Here is a 23,436-nt window from a genome sequence, read left to right as displayed (position 1 = left end):
CTAACGAATATTTCACATGCCTTTTTTGCACATAAGAAGTATGTAAATACATTTTAAGTTAATTAACATCTATATGCCGTAGCACTGCAACCGTGTCCCGGCGAAAATCAAGGAATTCATCAAAGTTCAAATAGCGATTTTTTTGCATTGGTTTCTTGTGTTCTCCAATTTTCGATTATACGGTTCACCTATATCTCCGCTGGTATGTCCGAAGCCAGATTTGTACATCGTTCTTTTTTTTCCCATACAATTATTTATTGAATCTTCCATGATGTGGAAATAACAATATTTGGTTATGCATTTGGTTTTAACATAATAATGAATTACATCTGTTATCAAATCTTATAGTTAAAATTTAACATGTGTGCTGGAGCACAACAATAACGTTTGACCACTTTAAATAATTAACGTTTTTTTCTTCAGACGTGAAACCATAGGTTGATCGAGTCGCCTCGCTAATGGGATTGGATGATTCTTTAACTTTTCCGCATATTTCCTCCTCGTTTTATGAAGTTCTTCCTTAACCGTCTCCATGCTTAAGTCTCGACGTATGACACACTTGCGGATGTACCAAGGGGCGCCAGTAATTTGTCTTAGCAGCTTATTTTGTACTCTCTCGATAATTTCGATGTTACTTGCTGAAGCTGTTTGCCATAGTTGGCAGCCGTAATACCAAATAGGTTTCAGCATGGATTTATATAGAAGTAGTTTGAACTCAAGTTTTAATTTCGACTTCCTCCCGATTAGCCAATGTAATTGATTTGCTCGCCTTTTCAGTTGCGTTTTCTTTGTTTTTTTATATATGTTTCTTCCAGGTGAGACGACGATCTAGGTGTACACCGAGATATTTTATTTCATTCGATTGGGGCACTGCAGATCCATTGAACTTGATTTGTGGACATGTGCTCTGATTAATAGCGAATTCGTTTTTAAAACTGAGTCAGTGCCACACTGACTCTGTAATAAAAAAACGTTTTCAGTTTCACGAATGCGGTGGTTTGTTGGTGTGCGTTATATAGTCTGATTTGTTTATATTTGCAACGACAAATGTACAGTGTCGACGTCTGGTGGCGATATTAGTGCTTGGGAGGTAAATTATTCTCTATCAGATAAGAAGGGCCAAGTGCAGTGTAAAAATATAAAAATTTGAATGACATTTTTTACTTCATATTGTTTGATTACCTAACACATGTAGTCCTGACACTCACTTAACCATTTGTCGATGCATTTCCTGTTTGTTCCACAAATAATTACTATTATAATATAAAATCATCGTTAGACACAGTTTTCGTTCAATGTTTCTGCTATATCGGAAAAAAACCCTCTTATTTCATAACATAAAATAAATATTCGATACGTTAAGATAAATTTTCATTCATAATTTTGATTTTGAGAGCATGTTTATTCCTCCTGAATATCCATAATAATTTTCGCCTCCCAATGAAAGCACACGGAGCTTAATGCCGTCTACACGAATATACTCTTCAAAATCAGAATCCGAATTGGATTACGATTCCAATAATACAAAAGCAAGAGCAGTAGCTTTTCCATTTTCATAGTCTTCATTTCTAGATTTTCCAAAACAATACTCGGAACTTGACAGTTCAGTATAGTTTTATTGGTGAACCCGAGTGCCAACCCGTGAAGCATCTCAGTGCGAAACTAGCAGCTTTCGGGGCGAACTAGTGCGACACTGAGTGCGCAACTGAGTGAATAAAAAAACGTTTTGACAGCAGTTAGTGCGGCACTGGGGTTGAAACTGAACAAAAACGAATTCGCTATAAGTGTGAACGTAACATGGACACATTTTGTTTCGTTTACTTTAATTCTCCATTTTTGAAGCCACTTTGCCACTACCGTTATATGTTCCTGGAGATCCCGTGAAGCAATCGTTCTGTTTTTGTGACTGCTGAGGATTGCTGTGTCATCTGCGAATGTTGTAGTCATTAAGTTCTGCGCGATCGGGAAATCAGCTGTATATATGAGATAGAGAATCGGTCCAAGGACACCGCCCTGTGGAACACCAGCATAAATTTCTCGCTCTAGTGATAGAGCCTGGTTATACCGATCATGAAACTTTCTTCCCAGTAGATAAGAACGCATAATTTCATACAATTGAGGTAGCATATTTTTATTTTATAGAGCAGTCCTTCGTGCCAGACTTTATCGAATGCTTGAGCTACATCAAGAAAAAGCACTGAGCAATATCCGCGGCCTTCGTATACTTTACGAATTTCTTCTACCAATCGGTGCACTTGTTCAATAGTGCCATGTTTTGCTCGGAATCCGAATTCATGATTCGGGATCAATCTTTCAATTTTATTAGGATAATTTTTTCGAACACTTTTGAGAAGATTGGAAGGATGCTAATAGGTCTATAAGATTCCACTTAAAGGGCGTCTTTCCCTGGCTTAGGAATCATAATAATGGTAGAAATTTTCCATGCTTGTGGGAAATATCCTCTATGGGTCATCGCGTTGAAAATTCTCGTGAGATGTTTTATTGCCAGATCTGGTAGTTCCTTGGTCCGTTGATGTGGTCAATGCCGGGTGACTTTTTCACATTGATGTAATTTTTGATAACGTGTCTCACCAGTCGGTGTTTGATTTTCATTTTGTTTTGATTTGTTGCACCAGAAAATTCGAGCGTTTCTTCATTAGGTGCCGATTGATTCGGGGTGAAAACTAGATGAAGATGGTTGCAAAAGTAGCTGCTTTTTCATCATCACTTCTGGCCCATTTCCCAGAGGACATTCTGAACGGCGGGATCTGTAACTGAGCCCGTTTTAGATCCTTAGTTGCCTTCAATAGCGAGTAGTATAGTATCTTGATTTGGCGATAATTCAGTGAGGTAATGATGGAATTTTTCATCTTTCTCGTCTTGTAATAGCTTTCTTAGTTTACGTTGTGCCATATTGAGTTGGTTTTTAGATTCTAGCGATCGTTTGTTTTGCCAGATACGTCTTAGGCGCAACTGCTGCTTTTATGTTTGAGGCAGAAACAATTTTTCTGTGTTTCAGGATCTTCATAGGTGGGGTAGCTATCCTCGCAGCAATTTTCATGAGTTCACTGAGCTGGTTAACTGCGGCCTAGATGTGATGTTCATTATCCAGAGGTAAATCGAGCATGTTAGAAGAGATGTATGTCTTATATGTTGTCCAGTTCGTAGAAAAGTTGGTGAGATTGAATGATGTCTGCTTCACTTCTTTTTCTATGAAATATTCCAGAAGTATTGGTGAGTGATCAGATGATAAGTCCAGAAGGAGTTTAGATCGAATTCGTTTACTATTAATGTTTTTTGTGACAGCGGAGTCTAGCAGGTCCGAAAGTCGTGCAAGATCCTCTGGCCAGTGTGTTGGTTCGCCGCATGATGCAATGCCATAGCCAGAGTCAGTGATGGCGTTGTATAAAACGCGACCACGAGTGGTAATCAGCCTTGATCCCCAGAAGGTGTGTTTTGCGTTGAAGTCGCCAGCGACAATGAATCGGTGCCCTTGGAGTGAGAAGAAGTCTTTCAGTTCCTCCTTCGAAGGGTGGTGGTTCGGTGAAGAGAAGAGTGCTGTTAGAACTAGTTTCTCTGATTTACTCTCGATGCACACAGCCGCTGCTTGGATATTTAGAGTACTGTGACGGTGCCATAAATAGTGTGGAATATCTCGTTTTATGAGGACCGTAGCCCCTCCTGTTGCTGACCCGTGCGGGTGATTTGTACCACAGAAATCATAACCCGTGACTCTGATGTTGTAGTGATCCGTCAGATGAGTTTCGTTGATGAGAAAAACGTCGATGTCGTGTTGGTCCACGAATATACGTACATCGTTCTAAAGCTGGATTTTTCTAAGAAAATCGAGATCCCTTTCATCTCCCTCAAATCCAATCTATAAGCTCTCGACGCAATCGATTGTCTATGAAACCAGTGCACAGGCACTTAGAGTTATTCATGATCACTTTAACACTTACTGGCGTAAGTTTTTGTAACCTGAGAAGACAATCGAGTCTAGTCCTGCCAATCTTGGCAACCTGAAATTGTTTTCTAATGTATTTTACTTAGAGAACTATAATAAATGCCTAAAATAATAGCCAATTTCGACACATTTTTCTCCGATTAGCACTCATAACATAAAACTATCTCTAAGACGCTCATGCCACAGGCGGTTCACTGGGGATAACCAAAGGCGCTCCCCCGGTATGATAAGTGTCTGAGTGAACGTCTTAAATAACTACGAAGCAAAAACAGAAAGTCGGTGAAGGACTACCTTTCTGAGGTCTGATTAAGTCCATCTTATTTAGGTCTGTTTAGGGTAACCCAGACTTTTTTTAAATAAAATTTCAAATAAGAGCGTGCCGTGGCAACAGGTTGATTCAAATTATATGGCTAGTGTTGAAGAGCTGATCTGGTAATTCTTGATTTGGTAAGTCTTGTAATTTTACGCCATCTAAAAGAACATTTAACTCATTTTCCGTGCGAGTCATTGTCAGCGTTGTGACACCTTTCATTTGACACTACCAAAAATTCGGTAGGTAACGTTATCCCGAGATTCAGAGGGAGATCGGATCAGGGCCGCCGATCACATTTGGACTACCTTTCCCTACACATACGAGCGCACGAATGGACATAAATAACATCAAGAAAAACAATTAGAAGATCAAATCCAACTCTCTCGTAAAGCCGAACACGAAGTTTAATGTTTTCAAAGTTATGGAGTCTAAGTTTAAATCTCCCTGAAAGTTAGAAAATCATTAAATAAAGTTACTCTTAGCCTTAAGAAAAGTTATTGACTGTTCGTTGGACGGAGTGAGCATTGATTAAAACTCGTGAAAAAAAACCTTTCCATACTCGCATTCGATGGACGGGCGGAGCTTAGATTGCAAGATTTCTCTTCTGTTTTGCTTCTGCTCGTCAGATCAATCTTTGCAGCTAGGATTGGTTTCGCAATGATATTTTAGTATGAATAAGGCGTTGTGCACAAATTACGTAACGCGGGAAAAGGGGGGGGGGTGTGGGTCGAGGTTGCGTTACTTACTGTGTATTAGAGATAGGAAATTGCGTTACGTAGGGAGGGGGAGGTGTCAAAAGTCCGGATTTTAGCGTTACGTAATTTGTGCACGATGCCTAAAGAGTATCCCACATCAAATTGCATCACGGAAAACGAAAAGCATCGTCGCGAATTGATTTTACGCAAGCATCTGGAAAATCCTCAACTGTCTCATCGGGACATCGGAAAACAACTCGGAATCCTGCAGTCTACGGTGAGTCGTGCGATTAAACGTTACTACGAAAATTGGAGCATCGTACCGAAGGAGAAATGCGGTTGGTATAGGTGTTCTATTAGTGATCAGGATCACAAGCGTGTCGTTAAAGCGTTGAGGCGGAATCCCAGTGCTTAGGTCGGGGATTTGGCCGAAAAGTTGAATTTGTTCAGAGAGCCAAGGTCAGGGAGAGACTGCATACGTATAAAGTGCAGAAGGCTCCAAATCGTGACGAACGGCAAAATACGGTGGGAAAGTCCGGGCCCGTGAAACTGTACACCCAGAGGCCTCATTGTCTCATCAGCTTCGTGCCACTTTTCAAAGGATGTCCTGGAGCGGTACCAAGCCAAAGAGGTCCCTTTCGTACCCAAGGACATGTGAACAGCCCGCTCTGAAGGTCTCTAGCCGGACCACTTCAAACGTAGCTGTTTTCCTTGACGACAGTGGCCTTGAAGCTGCTGTTCAGTTGGGTACAGGAACGTTCGTTACATCTCCTGTAAGGAAAATGTTCGCTTCCCGTTCGGTTATCATGTAAGCTCATAGTCGCCGGCGAGAATCGAGCAAGAATGAATAGTCTTTCTCGTTCTGCTCATGTTGTGTCATCCTCGTTTCCACTTAAGTTGTAGATGCGAGCGAATATTTCACTCGTTGTGCATCTGGGATTACAATCAACACTTCGAGCCGAGCCATTACAAAGATGTCGTAATCAAAATATTTTTCGCCACATTTTATAGCGAAAAATCAAGCTGGGCAATCATCATCGGCTCACAAGGAAAATGTTTGCTATGAATGATTAATCTGCGTATGTTAAGTCGCTTTAAGTCACCAGTGTTTGGTTTTTATGGAAGATGTAGTGAAGTGGTTAAGGAATGTATAATAACGATGGTTTTGGTGGCCGAGTGTGTGTATCAAATGCGAAAACGGAAACGATATACATACAAACAAACTAAATAAAACGAATGCGTAGTCCTACGTCCTAAGCGGTTGTGTCTTGGATATAACCCCCTATATTTTACTCCGTTATGCGATTTGATGTGGGACACCCGTTAATTGTCCCTCTACGCTACGTTTAGTGCCCATTGTTGTGGGCTTGGTTTGACTGCGAAGGCACCCTTTCTTGGCATTGAGAAAGGCTGTTAACTGCTCGCTGTCTGGAGCTTGACTGTGTGATAGTTTTTTTCTTTTTTATTGCTTATGTCCAAGATGCAATTTTGTTCGAGGAGTTTTCACTCGAATTACGCGATGCAAGCACTTGCACTCTGCGGTAAGGTTGAACCACTATAAAAAAGACCTTTTCGGAGGTTGCTTATGAGAAACGTGGACGAGTTAGAATTTGGATGTGTACTTTTCAATAGCTTTATTTCAACTGAACTTCGTTCTTCGCACAATCATCCTTTATTCTCCTGTATTTTATAATAGTATTTGTAAATAATTTCATTTCCTGCTAACTGTCAAATCTTCTCAGTGGGTATAATATGTAGTATCTTGCTGAAATAATTCACATGATTTTATAGCAAAAGTAATTCCAATTTCAAGATAAACAGTAACATGAATTCACATAATACATTTCAAGATTCAACTGCAGACAGTAGCACACTGCAGCACAATGTTCTGTACATCTCAATTCGCCAATCTTTGTCTTACATCTTTGGTATTTCCTTTTTGGTATTTCCTTTTTGGTATTTCCTTTGGTAATCCTGATGGAGGGTATCCGAAGAAAAGTACGAAAATTCATCAAAACCGTAACGGAATATTGTTTTCAATATTTTTTCGAAAAATAACAATAAATCATCTGTATAATGTGTGCTTCTGTATATAAGAGCACTTTTTGTAACAATTACCCTTTTTAAGGTACCTTTAGTTATCTTTGAAGAAGTCATGTTACTCACACGTTATTATATCCTTTGCTTGTTGACTTTTTCGTTAACTTTTGTCTCGATTACATCTGGGATAATGGAATTTCATGATAATTTAATATGTCAGATTTAGCGCCTGACATATGCCAGGAAAAGTACCAAAAAGGTTGTTTCCATCTTCCTGGGAATATTCCAGTTTGTAGAGATATGTTCAAAGTCAAGGATTCACTATGGTGAGTGATGCCATTAGAAGTTTATCAATTTCTTTCTTTGCATAATAATCATGGATAACAGCTATTACAACCATCCTTAGGGGCTTTGGATCCTCTGCTCTGGTTCTCAATAGTTTCAGATTCTTTTTCGGACATGTTACAATAGAGATCCGTCATTCGCAGCCGGAGTTAGCGCGACATGAACAGCGTGGTATGGGGTCCAAACAGTGACACCGTATTCCAATATTCTGCGGACGAGAGATATATACATCTCTAAATGCATGAGTGTGGCTCCTTATGAATCCCAGAACGGCAAAAGCCAACTCTTTTTTCATTACGGTCGATCCCATCGCACAAAGTGGTTGGTGAGCAAAGCAGCGAAAATATTATCACGTGCCATTTCCTGAGGTGAACCATGCCATTTTTCGATCACCAGTCCAGCAGAGCATACAAAATAAGCAGAGTCATTTTGATCAGTGGTGATCTAGCATTGCGAATCGTAAAACTAAAAACAACAATTTAGTGTGCAATTGTATAATAAAACTTACAGCTCATGCAACGTGAGTTAGGAGGTAATGATTTTCACGCATTATTAACACAGCTGGACTTAGACACTAGATTTAAAACTCGTTAACTCATATTACCTAAACTTTGTGTTTATGTTTCAAATCTAGATAGTGCTGCTCGCGCTGATACCAGTATCTTCAAATTTAAGATGTAATTTGCCTGCGATATCATGCTGATCCTTCATGTCACTATCTTGCCTTTTATGACTGACGACAGTCAGTGGGTTTTTTTTTTATTTCAATTCCTCTTATTTTGGATTTTGTATTTCGAACAAGAGAGATTTCACACCGCGCACATCCCATCACTGTCTTTGCGCGTTACCTACTCGCCTTTTTCCTCACTGGATGCTGCTGCTGCTGCTGCTGATTGGATTTTGGTGGGTTTCACCTCGTGACATGTGCGTGTACTTTACCGCATTTTTAACTTCTTCTTTTGCCTTCTTTTCGTTCGTGTAGTCGCAATCGTTTACCTAGTTATCGCATCGAAAGTGATGAAAAAATCAATTTTCGCTTTCGTTTTCGTTTTCATTGCTTGTCTGCTATGCTAATTGTACGGAATTTTCCGTCCTGATACAGTTAACAATCTTGCAAAACAGTTTTATAACAGCGTGTCCTTTTCTTTTATTTTCTCACCTTCGTGTGGCGTGCAAACACTGAGGACAAAGGACAGCGCAAATCGTATCATCATCACAATCCGATGCTTAAGAGGAATATGTCAACAGCATCCATTCAACTTAAGATGCTTCGTTCGCGTAAGTGTTCGGTTGCGTTTTTTTTTCTCCTTCATTCGAAATCTCTGGAATGCGTCGAAAATGTTGTGCTGCGCGATGTGTATTTTTTGTTGCTTCGCTTACACCTAGACCTGCTCGGCCACTTGTCGGCGGTCTCATCTTGACATAGTTGGACCATCAGCCGGATTTTGGGACTTATGTATAAACTTTGCATTTCGCTTCGAATTTTGCACATGCCTCCGTTAATGGCTGTGGCTAAAGTGTGTTCATATTTCAGTCATATTCGCCGTTGTGCAATCGGTTACAGAAGTAACTAAGAGATGCTTAATGAAGTTATTATTTGCATTGAAGATCTTCGATCTGTGTGTCTGTGATGGTTAATGGTGACCAGTATCAGGCTGGCATTAGATCTTCTCTTCTGATATGATGGTCGTTTCAAGACACATATCATTAACACGAGATTCTCTTTTCCGATGCGGATAAATCGACGGCTAGGGTCAGATTAGCGCATGCAAATGTCTTTCTCTCCGCCTCAAGCCAAGCTGAAAAGCGAATTTTTGTCTTATTCATCGATATCCGGCATGGACAAGGGAATGGAATTTTGTTTTTCTCAGTTAATCAGTCGCCAATGTCTTAAATTAACGAATGATGGATTTCGAGGATATGCGGATCCTAAAATGTGAATAATTCTGGGAATATCGCTCATACCCCACCATCTAGAAACATAATTTGTTTGCCGGTTTTGGAGCCAACGATCTTGATGCAGTAGACCAAATAGCTTCTCAATGACCGTAACGTCCTTGCGCACTTCAAACCATTCATAACGATAGAGTGTTTCCGAACAACAAGATCGTTTTGATGGTCCATTGCGTCATTCATTTCTTCTCGAATTAAAACGTACATCCAGTTCACCACCAATTGTATAATTACCCTCAAATGGATCGATACCAGATCACGGGCTCTATTTCACCTCGTTAAAAGGTTGTAGAGCTAATAAGCTTCAAGATTAACGTAGGACGGAATTGGCATCGGTATGTCTCGAGCGTAACTACACCGACTGGAACCAAATTATGCGCTTCTTTTGGCCAATTGAAGACCTCCTCAGGTTGTTTGTTCCCCGGTGGCAAGGCACGATCGAATCAGGTACTGTATAAACTACCTTCAATCAGAATATATGATTTCAGTTTTTGTTTTTGCATATTTCAAGATACAAATATTGGCAAGGTGCGATTAAAAGCAAACATTCGTGATTCGTCATTGATCGCATTTTATAAAAAATCAAACGTTAAGAAGCACCTAGGCCAGCATGAAATATTCAGCTTGAACACTGGTTCAAGTACATGTATCGAATTGAGCGTTTTGTGAAACTATGCATTTCTGGATATCTAGCGTCGCAATCTCTTGGACGCATTGTTCAAGAGTGAAATTGATTGGATCAAAATCGCCTGAATGGTAAATGACTCTCGTTAACAGATGAAGGTTCGTAAGCGGCACTCGATCATCGTCACTTGGAATGTTTGGATGGGTACTCGAGATTGGCAGCTTGCCGCGCCGGCGAGATGATACCCATCAGACCGCTTTTACATTGCGGTAAACATTTATAGGAGACATGTATCCAAATGTTTTGATTTGAATTGTCCCGACAATGAAACGGTTGGAACGAGAAGGGGAGGTGTGTCGCTGTTTGTTTAGGAAGTGAGACAGCTATCTATCGTTACTCAAAGGGCCCAGCGGCATATGCTTCACAGCCGAAAGATGTACATCTCTCTACCGCCGGCATAGTGATGGTGGGTCAAACGAATCTCGTTCTTGCGTAAGCTTTTATGGTTGAGCAGCAGATGATTCAACCGTTTTTGGGATGATTGTTTATTGAACCTGAAACATTGAGTGATTCTCTCCTGCACTGCGCCATAAGTGGTATTTGATAACAGTACGCTGATTTTGTATGGGAAAAATATGAATAGACCAATAAACTTGTGAAATTCGTATACATGTCTACGAGAGGATGTGTTAAGAAATATATGCTGCAATTCGTGGGAGATTTAGCGATTACAATGAGTAAATGTCAGTATTGTTGTTTGTTGTTTGGATAAAAAACTCATCTGACATAGTCTTAATGAATTTAAACTTAAAACTAAAACATTAAAACACACCATTGAACGCATCGGATTTCACAATTCTGTTTTTGAAGCGTAGTGATGGTTCTCCAAAAACAAAAAACTGCTCTACTGACGAGAACGTACGGATCATTCCCGAGATCGGCTCATGTTGTCCAAACGATGATCGATGTGGAAGCAGTTGCAGCAAATACGAGGATCGTAGAATTCTGCTGGGAGCACGAAAGTTTACCATCTCGAGCAGGTGAGGCGCATCAATTTCACCACAAAGAAGCTTGACAATGAAAGTAGCTTGTTGAATACGCCTTCGTCTCTCAAGTGCATCCAGATTCAGCAAGCAACATCTGGCTACATATGGCGGTAGGTTCCGGGGATCACGCCAAGGCAAATGCCTGAGCGCTCTTCGAATAAAACATTTTTGTATCCGCTCAATCCTGATACTCCACATATGCTGGTAAGGGATCCATACTACCGATGCAGTCTCGAGAATCGGCCGAACAAGAGAACAGTACAGCGATTTTAGGCAATAGGGATCAGTGAAGTCCCTAGAGATTCTCGATATGAATCCAAGCTGACGATTAGCCTTAGTGATCAATGCAGATCGGTGTGCGTCGAAAGTTAGCTTATGATCGAGAACAACGCCCAAGTCGTTAACCTGACTGACTCTCTCTAAAATCAAATCGTCGATCGTGTAGTTGAATATAATTGGCTGTTTTTTTCGGTGAAAGCTCATGATCACACACTTGGCGATGCTTATGGTAAGTTTATTCAATTGGCACCAACTGACGAACTGGTCAAGCAAGCTCTGTAGTCGACGGCAATCCTCAAGGGTTCTGATAGCCAAATAAATCTTCAAGTCGTCTGCATAGATCGACACACAGCCGGATGCTAAAGTAAGGGACACATCATTGTAGAATATCGCGAACAGCAGTGGCCCTAGATTACTGCCTTGTGGAACTCCCGAACAAACAGCAAACGGAGACGAAATGTGATATTGGAGCTTAACACGGAGCGTTCTTCCAGAAAGATATGACCTCATCCAGTTGATGAATCCATCAGAAGCACCAAGCCGGGATAGCTTTCACAGCAGGATGCGGTGATCAATTCGGTCGAAAGCGGCTTTTATGTCGGTATAAATAGCATCAACCTGAGCACGTTCTTCTAGGCGGTTGACACAGAATGATGAGAACTCGAGAAGATTGGTGCTTACCGAGCGTCCTGGCATAAAACCATGTTGTACTGGTGAGATATAGCTCTTAACTTCGAAGAAGACAACATCGTTCACAATCATCTCAAATAGCTTAGAGGCGGCAGATAAGCTGGTTATCCCGCGATAGTTGCTCACGTTACACTTGTCTCCTTTTTTGAAGACGGGAAACACAAATGAGTGCTTCCACACATCTGGAAAGGCTCCTTGATCCAGCGAAGCTGTGTATATGCGGGAGAGTGGTAACGCCAAAGCTGAAGCACAGCGACAGAAAACTATTGCTGGAATTCCATCTGGGCCAGGAACTGTAGAACGTTTCAACTTTTTTACGGACTTCTCTACCATCTGGGGAGTAACAACGAATGACCGCAAGTCTATTGGATACTCTGGAACGTTAGCAGCAGCCCTCTCGGCTTCAGATGAGGTGGCTGCATCAGCGACAAACACTGAAGCAAAATGTTTAGAAAACAAATCACATGTTTCCGGGACAGACGACGACTCCGAATCACCCAAACACATCTTAGATGGGATGTCTGTAGTTTTACGCTTCGAATTGACAAAATTCCAGAAACTCCTTGGATTCCTACGTAAGTTTGTCTGCACACGAAGCACGTACGATTTATAAAGAGAGGCGTTAAGGCTGCGGTATGCATTGCTCGCAAGTTGAAAGTTATGCTTAGTTTCAGCAGTTCGTCGACGTCGCAGTTTGCGTTGACAAGAATTTTTGTTGCGCCGTAAGAGGCGAAGAAGTGGAGTGCTCCATGCTGGTGATATCAAAGGTTTTTTCCGTGGAGTATTTGTTAAGAGCCAGCTACAAACGATTTCGCAAAAACGTGTCGCCATGCCATTAACGTCCTGGCCAAGGGCACTCCAACTGTAGCTATTCAAAAACTCATTAAGTGCAGCGAAATCGATTTTAGCGTAATTCAGCGGTCGTTCGCTTTTGCTTAGATCCTCAGCAGTCGACAGAGATCCACCTTTAGCCGATAAAGACAGCACTAACGGAGGATGGTGCAGATCCACCGCTAGCAGCGGCGAAACGGATTCGGAGATAGTTATGTTGATGTCGGCTGCGCAAAAAACCAGATCAAGTGTACGGCCCCGAGAATTGCGAATGAAATTATTCTGCTGAAGACCGAGAAAGGAGACTCCATCCACTAGAACAGCACTCGCCGTAGAGGTCAAAGAGGGGTTCAGATTAACAACTGAATCGGCATGCGGTTCCCACGCAATATGGGGCTGATTGAAATCACCACATACTAAAACTGTGTCATCAGAGGACGCTCGGTCACACAGCTCACGCACGAAAGCCAGATGAGAATCATAAACCCCTACGTCGCGGCTTCGGTCGGGTGGAATGTATACTACGCAAAGTAACAACTTTTTTCCACGTATTGTAGTAGCGACACAAATTTGTTCCAAAGAACCTCTGTTGCTCGTATGAACTGCTACAGCAGTGAAGCGACTAGCTACAGCGATGAGAACTCCACCAAATCTAGACTTATCACTGTTGGAAGGGCTTCGGTCGCAGCGAAAAACATTGAACTCAACTCCAAACAGCTGCAGGGAGTTGATGCTATCGTCAAGTCCGGTTTCAGTCAACATAATGACGTCGTAATTGCAATCGCTTACTGCCACATAGAGATCATCAATTTTCGTCCATATTGTTTATTATTTTATTATTTAGAATTCTAAATTAACTTTTCTGCTGATGTTTATGACGAGAAAAATATATAGATGACAAAAGCATGCACACGAGTATATCAAAGCAATAGACTCGATATGACTCACAGATACTCTCATAAAAAGCATCAAACCTCAATAATTTCTGGCGAGCCCAGCTCGTCATTGTCAGCAGTCTTAACACACGTACAGATTTATCTGGAAAGGTACAGATTTTATTGTGTTTTTTGGTGCAGATTTTGTACGGTACAGATTAAAGATTTTCGTCAAAAAGTACAGATTGCTAATGTTTTTCCCGCATGTGAAATTTCTCTCTTTTTTGGCCAGTATTATTACTTGAAATCACTAGAGATACATCTCTTAGTATGAATGGAAACGAAACAAAACGTATCTGTGTAGCTTGATGTGAAGAACGGATTTGTGCCTCATGCACAGGGCTTTGCATAGTCATAATCAACTGAGGATAGTCAGCTGACTATCTGACTGACTATATCCGTGGTCAGTTAGTAATGACTTTTGGCTTCTTCACGCAGTAGCTAAGCCAAAACGACTGAACAGTCAGTCAGGCGTTGAGTCGCTATCTCCCTCTACCAACTCGACTATATCATTTAATTCTTCCCAGTCCAATTGTCCTCATTGCATTTTGAAGTGACTTCCCCCAAAACGAATTCGTTCCTCTCATGGAGAGCCATGTACGTGTACATTCGTGGTCAACGTCAACGTGGTTTGACATACGCTATAGGTGAGTTAGATTCTTTTGTATCGTACACGAAAATTACTAACACGTATAAAATAGCGTGCAGTGTGTGTGCGCTATTTTGCTCGCTATTTACTAATACTAACGCGAGGAACTTTATAGCATACTTGATAAATGTGTAAGTTCGTTGGTTTGCATTCACGATGGGTAGACAATAAACCGTCCATTGAAGAGGTAACTTTTTTTTGCATCAGAAATCATGTTTTCGCTCTTCTTTATATGGACGTAAAATAAGATTGCATACGCGGATATCAAATTAGTGTCAGGGGGAAATGGAAGTGTGGATTCAGGTCAGTTGAATAAAGAGGCAGATTTGTATTCATTAGTCGAGTCAGTTAAAATAACCACTGACTGGACTAGTCCACCAGTCATCCTCGCTAGTCAATTCATTTTCTAGTCAAGACACTTTTTGTTGGCGGCGACTGCCGAAGCAGTTCTAGTCAAAGCGAAGCTACAGAGAGTAGAGTCGGTCTTCATTTTTCACCTTCGAAGATTTCGGGACCTGCTCATGCATGCTTCTGTTGTTGTCCTGCTCTCTTCCAGTGTTGTATTAGAAGCGTTTCGAAGATGTTACAAATTCACAAGAACGAGATCGAATTCTGTACTCTAAAAGTGAAAGTAATTCAGCATTTTGATGGAACATCACGGCGGCAGCTCGAAAATGTTATTGAATAATGATATGCAATCTAAATTAAGAAAGACTACGTATAAGTATAATCAAACACACGAGTGATCAGAGGCTAGCAAATGTTAATGTAGGGGAAAAGGGAGGAATTTGGACCACCTAAGCAAATCGCCTAATATTTCCAAACCAATACGGTCTAAATAAAAAATGTCACATTGTATACTGAGCTACACTTGTTTTCTCTCAATAAATTATGTTTAATCATTATATAAGGCTTCAATCTACCAAATATATCATAAAATAGAAGAGATGATTTTTGGACATTAAAATTTGATGCGGGGTGATTTGGACCGTCTGTGGGGTGATTCGGTTCAGTGTGTGTTTCGTCGAAAAAAACATACTTATGTTTATGTAAAGTATTTTGGGATAATGTTACAATCAGTAACAATGTTTTGGGATCGATACCAGGTGTCTTGGCCAGATTCCAGACCAGAAAAGTTGGATTTAAACCATCTCGAATTCTGCATGAATCTTTTCACTGTTGGTCGAGCATTTTCAAACACTTTTGATGCTTGGTCAAAGAAAATCCGTTCTCGATGGCCTGCGTTGCTCTTTCAAGCTCCTTCTTCTTCCAACGCTGTCTGTCCATCCTCTTCTTGTAATTCAGCGGCATCTAGAATCAATTAGACCAAAGAAAAGTCTCAAACCTGTAGGACCAATTCACCCCACAGAAACGTGTCCATGTCACCCCACACAACACGCAAAAAATAAAATGCAATTAATTTCATTTATTGTTATCAAACTTACAGTTTCGCTACATCAGATTGTTCCTCTTCTGTAGGCGAACAGAACTTTACTGCGCAATACACGAAAAGTTTGTTTAATCAGCGGGAAAAACCTTAAAACCACGATCGGCAAACTCACATTTTTTACGCTCAAAGTACTTGATGTATTTATGCTACCGTTTCCCTCTACTTGTGAAGTTTTACCAAAGTTTTTTACGTTAGGTACATACGGTTCAACAATAGAAGGATATGACATTATAGAAAATCCAAGTTGAGCCGTAATTTTTGAGATAAAGGGATGGTCCAAATCACCCCATATGACCAAATCACCCCGTGTTACCCTACATTGAATTCGACTCGGATTGCGTCACCTCGACGGCTTGAGGTCGTTTCGATTCCTTATCCTCGTTAGATGAGAACTTCGCCCCCTTAAATTGACCTCTGAATAAATTTCATTACAGAAAAAAAAGAATTCATAATAAAAATTGTGCTCCGGTGGCGTTAATACTTAAGTACTAGTATTTGTAGTGAGTAAATCTAGATATAAAATTAGTAAATACAGTAAAACCTGTTTTTGTGCGGTTTTTTTGTGCGATTTTTTTTGTGCGGTATATGAAAAGAAAGAAATATGACGAAGTTATCGTCAATTTAGTTTTTTTTCGATGGTTTATATGCATTTCAGTGCGAAAAAAAACTTCTAAAATCCTTCCCTTCCTCCCATCAAATGCTCTAAGTTTTTCTAAGCTTTTGCATGATATGATATGAAACAGCATTCACAAAACAGTCACGCACAACCGAAGAGGCAAACTGTCCCATCGCAAAGCATGAGAACAAAAGGAAATTGAACGGTGAACGGCGTGGATTTGAGTTATTTTCTTGGGGGAAACTTTTTTTATGCGGTCTACCGCACAAAAAAAGTTGTTTTCAGAATGTGTACCGAACACGGTTTTTTAAAGCTAATGGTGAAGTTTTGCACGATTTTTTTATGCGGTCCCTATCCCCCGCATAAAAAAGGTTTGCCTGTAAATGTAATATTTTCTAGTGAATAATTGAATATTTTTTCATACCTAATGATTTTTCTCTACAATAAATATTTCCGATGGGACATATTTTTGGTACAGATTTTTTAGATAAAAAGTACAGATGAGAAAGATTTTTTACCCTTTTGATACAGATGAAAATGTGGCAGAACTGATTGTCAGTTTGTTCAGGAAAGTGGATGAGGAGCTGAACTCGTCATTTCCGTTCAAGGGGTTAATAGGCTACATATGTTCTTATTATATACTGTCACAACCATTACAATGGAATTTCGCATGTACATGTACTGGGCATTTCGAGCGAGCGATTAACAGGCAACTACTTTGCGCAACAGGCTTCGTAATGGTAATGGTATACGAAAACAGCAACCCATCGACACAGATTGCTTGTACTCGACCAATCAGAACGCGGGATTTTTGTGCAGATAATGCTTGACATTTTTGAGTTGTTCAATAATTAGTTTCATGAAATATATAATTATTTTTACCACATTTTTCCATCTTTATACGTTTAATTTTACCTTTTAAAAACAAGAAGTGGGTTATATCTGTGATATTACCGCAAGGTAGACGTAGGACTACCGTTGGCTCTGTAATCATTTATTTGAAATTGGAGGTTGGAGGATGAGTATAAGTATGGAATTGTTATTAACACTTGTTGGTGGTCCCGAAACGAACCGATGAAATTTGAGTGGCCTTGTAAAAGCAACTGAAGATGTTTGATATATGATTCGCGGAAATAACACGAGATTTTTCATGATCACTCCATGCACAGAATAGAAACTGAGGGCGCCATTTCACGGTGAAAACGAAATAATGTCTATATAACCTTGCATAAAATTCATTTCGTTTTTATCGTGATGTGGCAATTTTTCATGACTGTTCCATGCGAAAGCAGAACAGAAACTGATGCTATTGGATTGCCTCACGGGAACACCAAGTCGAATGCGTAAATGGCTGCGTATATTTCTTTCACTCGGACGCATTCACACACAAACAAATGTTTCATGTCTATTCCATGCGGAAGCAGAACAGAAACTAATGTAATTGGATTGCTTCACGGGAACACCAGGTCGAAAGCGTAAATGGGTGCGAATATTCCTTCGCTCGGAAGCATTCACACGCAAACAATTTTTCACGACTGTTCCATGCGAAAGCAGAACAGAAACTGATGCGAGTAAAAGTACTCACGCCTTGCCTGTGTCCGCTATGGTTTCCCAAACAATAATGCAAGCGAGCAAAAGAAATCAAAGCTAGCATGTATTCGCTATGACGGTTTCTCTAGGTGCCTAAATTATGCGTCCGTGTTCGGGAACACATTGCGATCACCAATCATCATCAATGAGCTAGATTATTATGACTTCAATAGCTTGCTTTCACAGCAATTTTTAAGCTATTGGAACGATTTTTTGGACCAATAAGTGACAATCATATAACTCGTTGACATTTTATCTTTCGGATGAAGTGATTATTATAACACTCCATTCAGCCGGTAAAGAGGTATTAACGTTCAAAACCTTGCAATCCAGCGTCACTCTCTCGCTTTCGAAAATTTGAACTCACACCCCGGTACAGAAATGAAAAACGTAGTCCTACGTCAAAAAAATTAAATCGTTATAGAAAGGTATCGAGTATAAGAATTATAAAGGAATCGTTTTTTTTATCACATTATTGAAAATTAGACATTCAAGAATGTGTCCTTGAAGGTTTTTTCATGATTTACCGGGTTATAGCCATTTTAGTGAAGAGGTATTTAATTTACTACGTTTTTGACATTTAATTCAAATTTAGTATGAACATTTTATGTACATCTCTCCATTTTATGAGCAAATAAAAAATTAATATTTTTTCCAATTCAACTATTTGTAAAACGTTCAAATCGTCATAAAAAACGGTCTTCATACCATAGCGGCGTTTTTAAAAAATCTATTGTTTTTTGTTGTTCCGGATAAACGGAAAGACTGAAACGTGCTGAAACACGGATATGAAAAATATCATTTGTATTGATTGTTCAGCAGCAATGTGTGCGTGTTGAATCGAGATCACGACAGCCAAGGGTTTGGTCGAGTGATGCACCGTTTCACTGAAGTAAATGTGCCTCTGAATGCTTGTTCTCGAAGCTCTACAGGGGAAATTCCTTTGGAAAGTAGTTCTGGAAAGAACCGATAGTTTACTACCTGATGGAACGATAGAAAAAAACACATGTGTTGTCCTTTTTTTCACGTCGTCACTGGAAATTGTGCACTCTTTCTCTGCGGTTGATGTTGCTACTGCTTTGCTACTAATGTTGCTTCTGCTTCAACTAATTGGGTGCTTCGCGATTGGAAAATTACCCATCCATTCAAGTGTGGGGCAGCTATTTTTATGTATTTATTGGTGTTAGTGGTAGAAAATATTAAGTCTATTGAGCCGGACGAAGACTCGGATACAGAATTACAATTTGCTAGATGACGATGATTTTAGTAAAGTTTCATAAATTTCTGTCTAAGAACATTTGATTCCGACCAGGGCAGATGTCTGGTTTTTTACGTTGATATTTTCAACACATAGTAAAAGCCAAAACATTATGAAATTTTTTCCAAACGAACTTGACTTTGTGCACAGATTATGTTGGCGTTACGTAACTGAAGGGTGAGAGGAGTTTGTCTAGCGCTAGTTATTGTTACATGAGGGGGAGGAGAAGGGGTTAAAATCCACATTTTTAGCGTTACGCAACTTGTGTTCCACGCCTAATTAGAATTATTTATTTATTATAGCTCTCCGGGCCCCGTTCCACCTAGCGTCGTCAAATGGTGCGATTGGAAAGGTTCAGATCCAACCTTTCTTTTATCGCCCGAATGGTCGTTCGCAGGATTTTCTTTACTTCCCGGATGATTAGTGTGCCCGTTTTTACATTAGTCTTATGTTTCAGTCCTCTTCCCGTTCGATCGGCCACGCTGTCGAGCATCTGATGCTTCCGAATGAACAACTGGACCACACCACTGCTTCCCCCGTACTTCCCAGCAATGTTTCGTTGCGACTCCTTACACTGGATGTCACGCACAATCAAATTTCGGAGCTGTGTTAGGATTTGCTTCCCACCCATTTTCCGGATGCTTCCTCGGCGTCAAAAACACGTAATTACCCACGAAAAGTTGACTAAAATAGAAAAATTATGTTTGTGTCAGATGTGAACAACCAGCTGTCAAAACCGAGGATTATATCGAAGAAGAAAACACGGTAAAACAAATTTACGCAAGTGGATTTTTTTTATCATACTCTAAAATACCCTAAAAGTACACATTTAAGAACCAATGTTTTTTTTGTTTCTTCAAAAAATAAATCAACGATACTGAAATGGCGATATGGTCTACTAATTACCCACTTACACGTAGTATTGACTAGAATACCGAAAACTTTGAAAAACTTTTACTATTGAAATACTATGATTTAAAATGAGGGTGGATTTTTTTTGCGCCCATTAGTGTAGCTGAAGTTGGATTTGAAAATGATGCGAGAGCAACGAATCCTGTCCAACCTTAAGACCGGTCACTGCTCAGTCTCGCACGGTTTCAACGGAGGACCTTTCCGTTTACCTGCAACCTATGCCAAATCCACAACTCAGTTGAGCATTTCCTGTGTAGTTGTCCGAAATATGATGATCTGCAAAATCTATATGGAATCAGGTGGAGTGTACGAGACATCTTAAACGTTATTCCAATGAGAGTAGCAACGCTTTTCTGCTACTTGAATGCCGAACTGTTCCTCAGGATCTAACGCATGAACAATGGATCAGCCTCGGAGATCCTTGTTCTTTCACCTTTACGATGAATGGGAATAAGAACACTTCGGAATCTTCAATGGCACGGCTTCCTCTCCATTGGCCTGGAGTCATAGGATACGATCCCTTATTAATCTCGGAAGGCAATTTTTTGTCTGGCGCATTTCTTTTGCTCGGTTGATTTTTGTTTTGAAATATACCATTCATTACAATCCAAAACTATTGTACCATGATCTACAGAAGTTTCCACACTTATAGGTATTTTGATTTGGACATTTAGCTATTTTTGGAAATAATAGGTTAATAAAACATTCAAGTCTGGACAGCGCAAGCAATCAGTCGTTTACTTTCGCGTTCCCGTAATCGTGATCGAGTGCTGTAAGCTGTTATTAACCTTACTCGCCCTGGTGTTTTTATTATCACGCGTTTACCGTGGTCTTGTGGACATTGTGTTCAACCTCGCAATCAGCGAGTGGAGAAGCCGCAACAAGGCCTGCCAAAGTGGCTGGCTTTCATTTCTCGCCAATTCATCGCCATCGCAAATTGGAGTCGGACACGGTGGTCAATCGCACGCACACAATATCAGTGTGGAAGAACGCGCTTAGTGGTGTGATACACCATTTCATTTGTGCCGAGCGCCCAACACGCGATCAGCCGATCGCTAAGTTAAATTGTACTGGTGCATCTCGTGTGAATCGCTGTGAGTGAGAACGTGAGAACGAGCACCGGACTGAAAAGTGCACAATCGCAGCGGCGTCTGCAATCATCCGATCGAGCAGCAGCCGTTACCGCAATCATCGCACTGGTGTGCGTTAGCAAGTAGTTTTATTATTTTTTGTTTTTCTTTGTTTTTTTTATTAGGTTATAGGAATCATTCAAACTATTGCAATTATCAGCCACATAAATGATTGATGAAGGTGGGGGGTCTTTTAATATGGAGATCTCCTTCGATGACTCCCTTTCCGTTGCACAAAAAGGTGCCGGAAAATCGCTTAAGCGCGTTCCGTGTGATACAGAAGAGTCGTCGATTAAAAAGCCCCCCTCTAAGAAATCCACAAACCTCGCCACTCATCCCCCGAACCCCCCCGTTTTAACTCAACCATCGACCTCGCATTCCTCATCTGTTGCTCCTGATCCCTCTCAACCATCCACCTCATCTCCCCCCTCTACCGTCCCCGTTCCCGCCCAAACCTCGTCCTCGTCTTCTTCTTCTGTTTTGTCCTCTCCCCGTGTCAAGGTTTATCCAGAGGATGCACCTGGAACTGGTCCATGGGTTGTTTTCTTCCGGCCCAAACCCAACGGGAAATCGCTGAATGTCATTCAGATTATGAAAGATCTGACAAAAAATTATTCCTCCGTGGTCGAAATGAGAAAGGTTAGACCGAACAAACTGCGTGTTGTCGTGGCTGATCGGAAGCAAGCAAACGAGATTGTTGTCGACAATAGATTCATCCTAGAATATCGCGCCTATGTGCCCTGCCATAACGTAGAAATTTCGGGGGTGATTACAGAAACGGGTCTGACGAGCGAATTTATAAAAAAGGGAGATGGCAGATTTAAAAAGCTTCCTCGGTCGATAGTTAAAATTTTGGACTGCCAACAGTTAGGAAAAGTGTCCCAGGAAGAGGGAAAAACAAAATTCACGCCGTCCGACTCGTTTCGAGTAACTTTTGCTGGTTCCGCCCTCCCTGACTACGTTATGGTAGACAAATTGAGGCTACCACTGCGACTCTTCGTGCCAAAGCCCATGACTTGCAACAAATGCAAGTCAGTTGGTCACACAGCAGATTATTGTGCCAACAAGGAGCGCTGTGCCACTTGCGGAGAGCAACATGTGGGGAAATCCTGCAGTGCGACTGAGCATAAGTGTCCATATTGCGGAGGATCCCCACACGTGCTCTCAGCTTGTGAAACTTACAAGAGTCGCTGGGAGAAGCAGAAGCGCTCTTTAAAGGAACGCTCGAAACGTACTTTTGCGGAAATTTTAAAGGGCGCTTCTCTACTGGCTCAACAACAACAACCAATCTCAACACACAATACCTTTTCCGCGTTGCCAGTTGATGAAATGGAAGCGGACACAGCTAGCGAGGGCACACCGTTTATTTTCAAAGGGAATCCCCGGCGCAAAAATGTGACCACTCCCAAAGTTCAAGAACAAGTCCCCACGGTTATATCCTCTGTTAGCTTGCCTAAAAAATCGAGTGCAGCGGACAAGCAAAATCAGGTTCCTCCTGGCTTCCGTGGTAATAGTTCACCTTCGAACAACCCAGCACTCGAGGGGACATCAAAAACCCCAACTGTCCCTATTTTTCCGTCCAGTTCAACTTCCCAATCGGGATTTATAAAGTTGTCTGACCTTTTGGATCAAATCTTCAAGTGTTTTAACGTTTCCGACTCCATCAGAACCATTGTCATTTCAATGCTTCCAGTATTAAAGACAATTTTGCAGCAATTGATGCAAACATGGCCCCTCCTTGCAATGATTATCTCTCTTGATGTCTAATTCAAATAGAGAGGTCGGAGATATCACTGTTTTACAGTGGAATTGTCGTAGTCTTATCCCTAAATTGGATACATTCAAATTTTTAATTCATAACTTCAATTGTGATGTTTTTGCTCTGTCCGAAACGTGGCTTTCTTCGCGAGATGATATCTCTTTCCACGATTTTAATATTATACGCTTGGACCGTGATGATAGATACGGAGGGGTGCTTTTGGGGATCAATAAGTGCCACTCATTTTTTAGAATTGACCTTCCAACTATTGGAGGGATCGAAGCTGTTGCTTGTCATGCAAACATCAGAGGCAAAGACCTCTGTATTGTCAGCTTGTATTGGCCTCCGAGAGCTGC

The sequence above is a fragment of the Toxorhynchites rutilus genome, chromosome 1, assembly GCF_029784135.1.
Source record: "Toxorhynchites rutilus septentrionalis strain SRP chromosome 1, ASM2978413v1, whole genome shotgun sequence".
Taxonomy (NCBI): domain Eukaryota; kingdom Metazoa; phylum Arthropoda; class Insecta; order Diptera; family Culicidae; genus Toxorhynchites; species Toxorhynchites rutilus.
The sequence above is the reverse complement of the archived record's forward strand: the minus strand, read 5'-3'. Positions refer to the sequence as shown.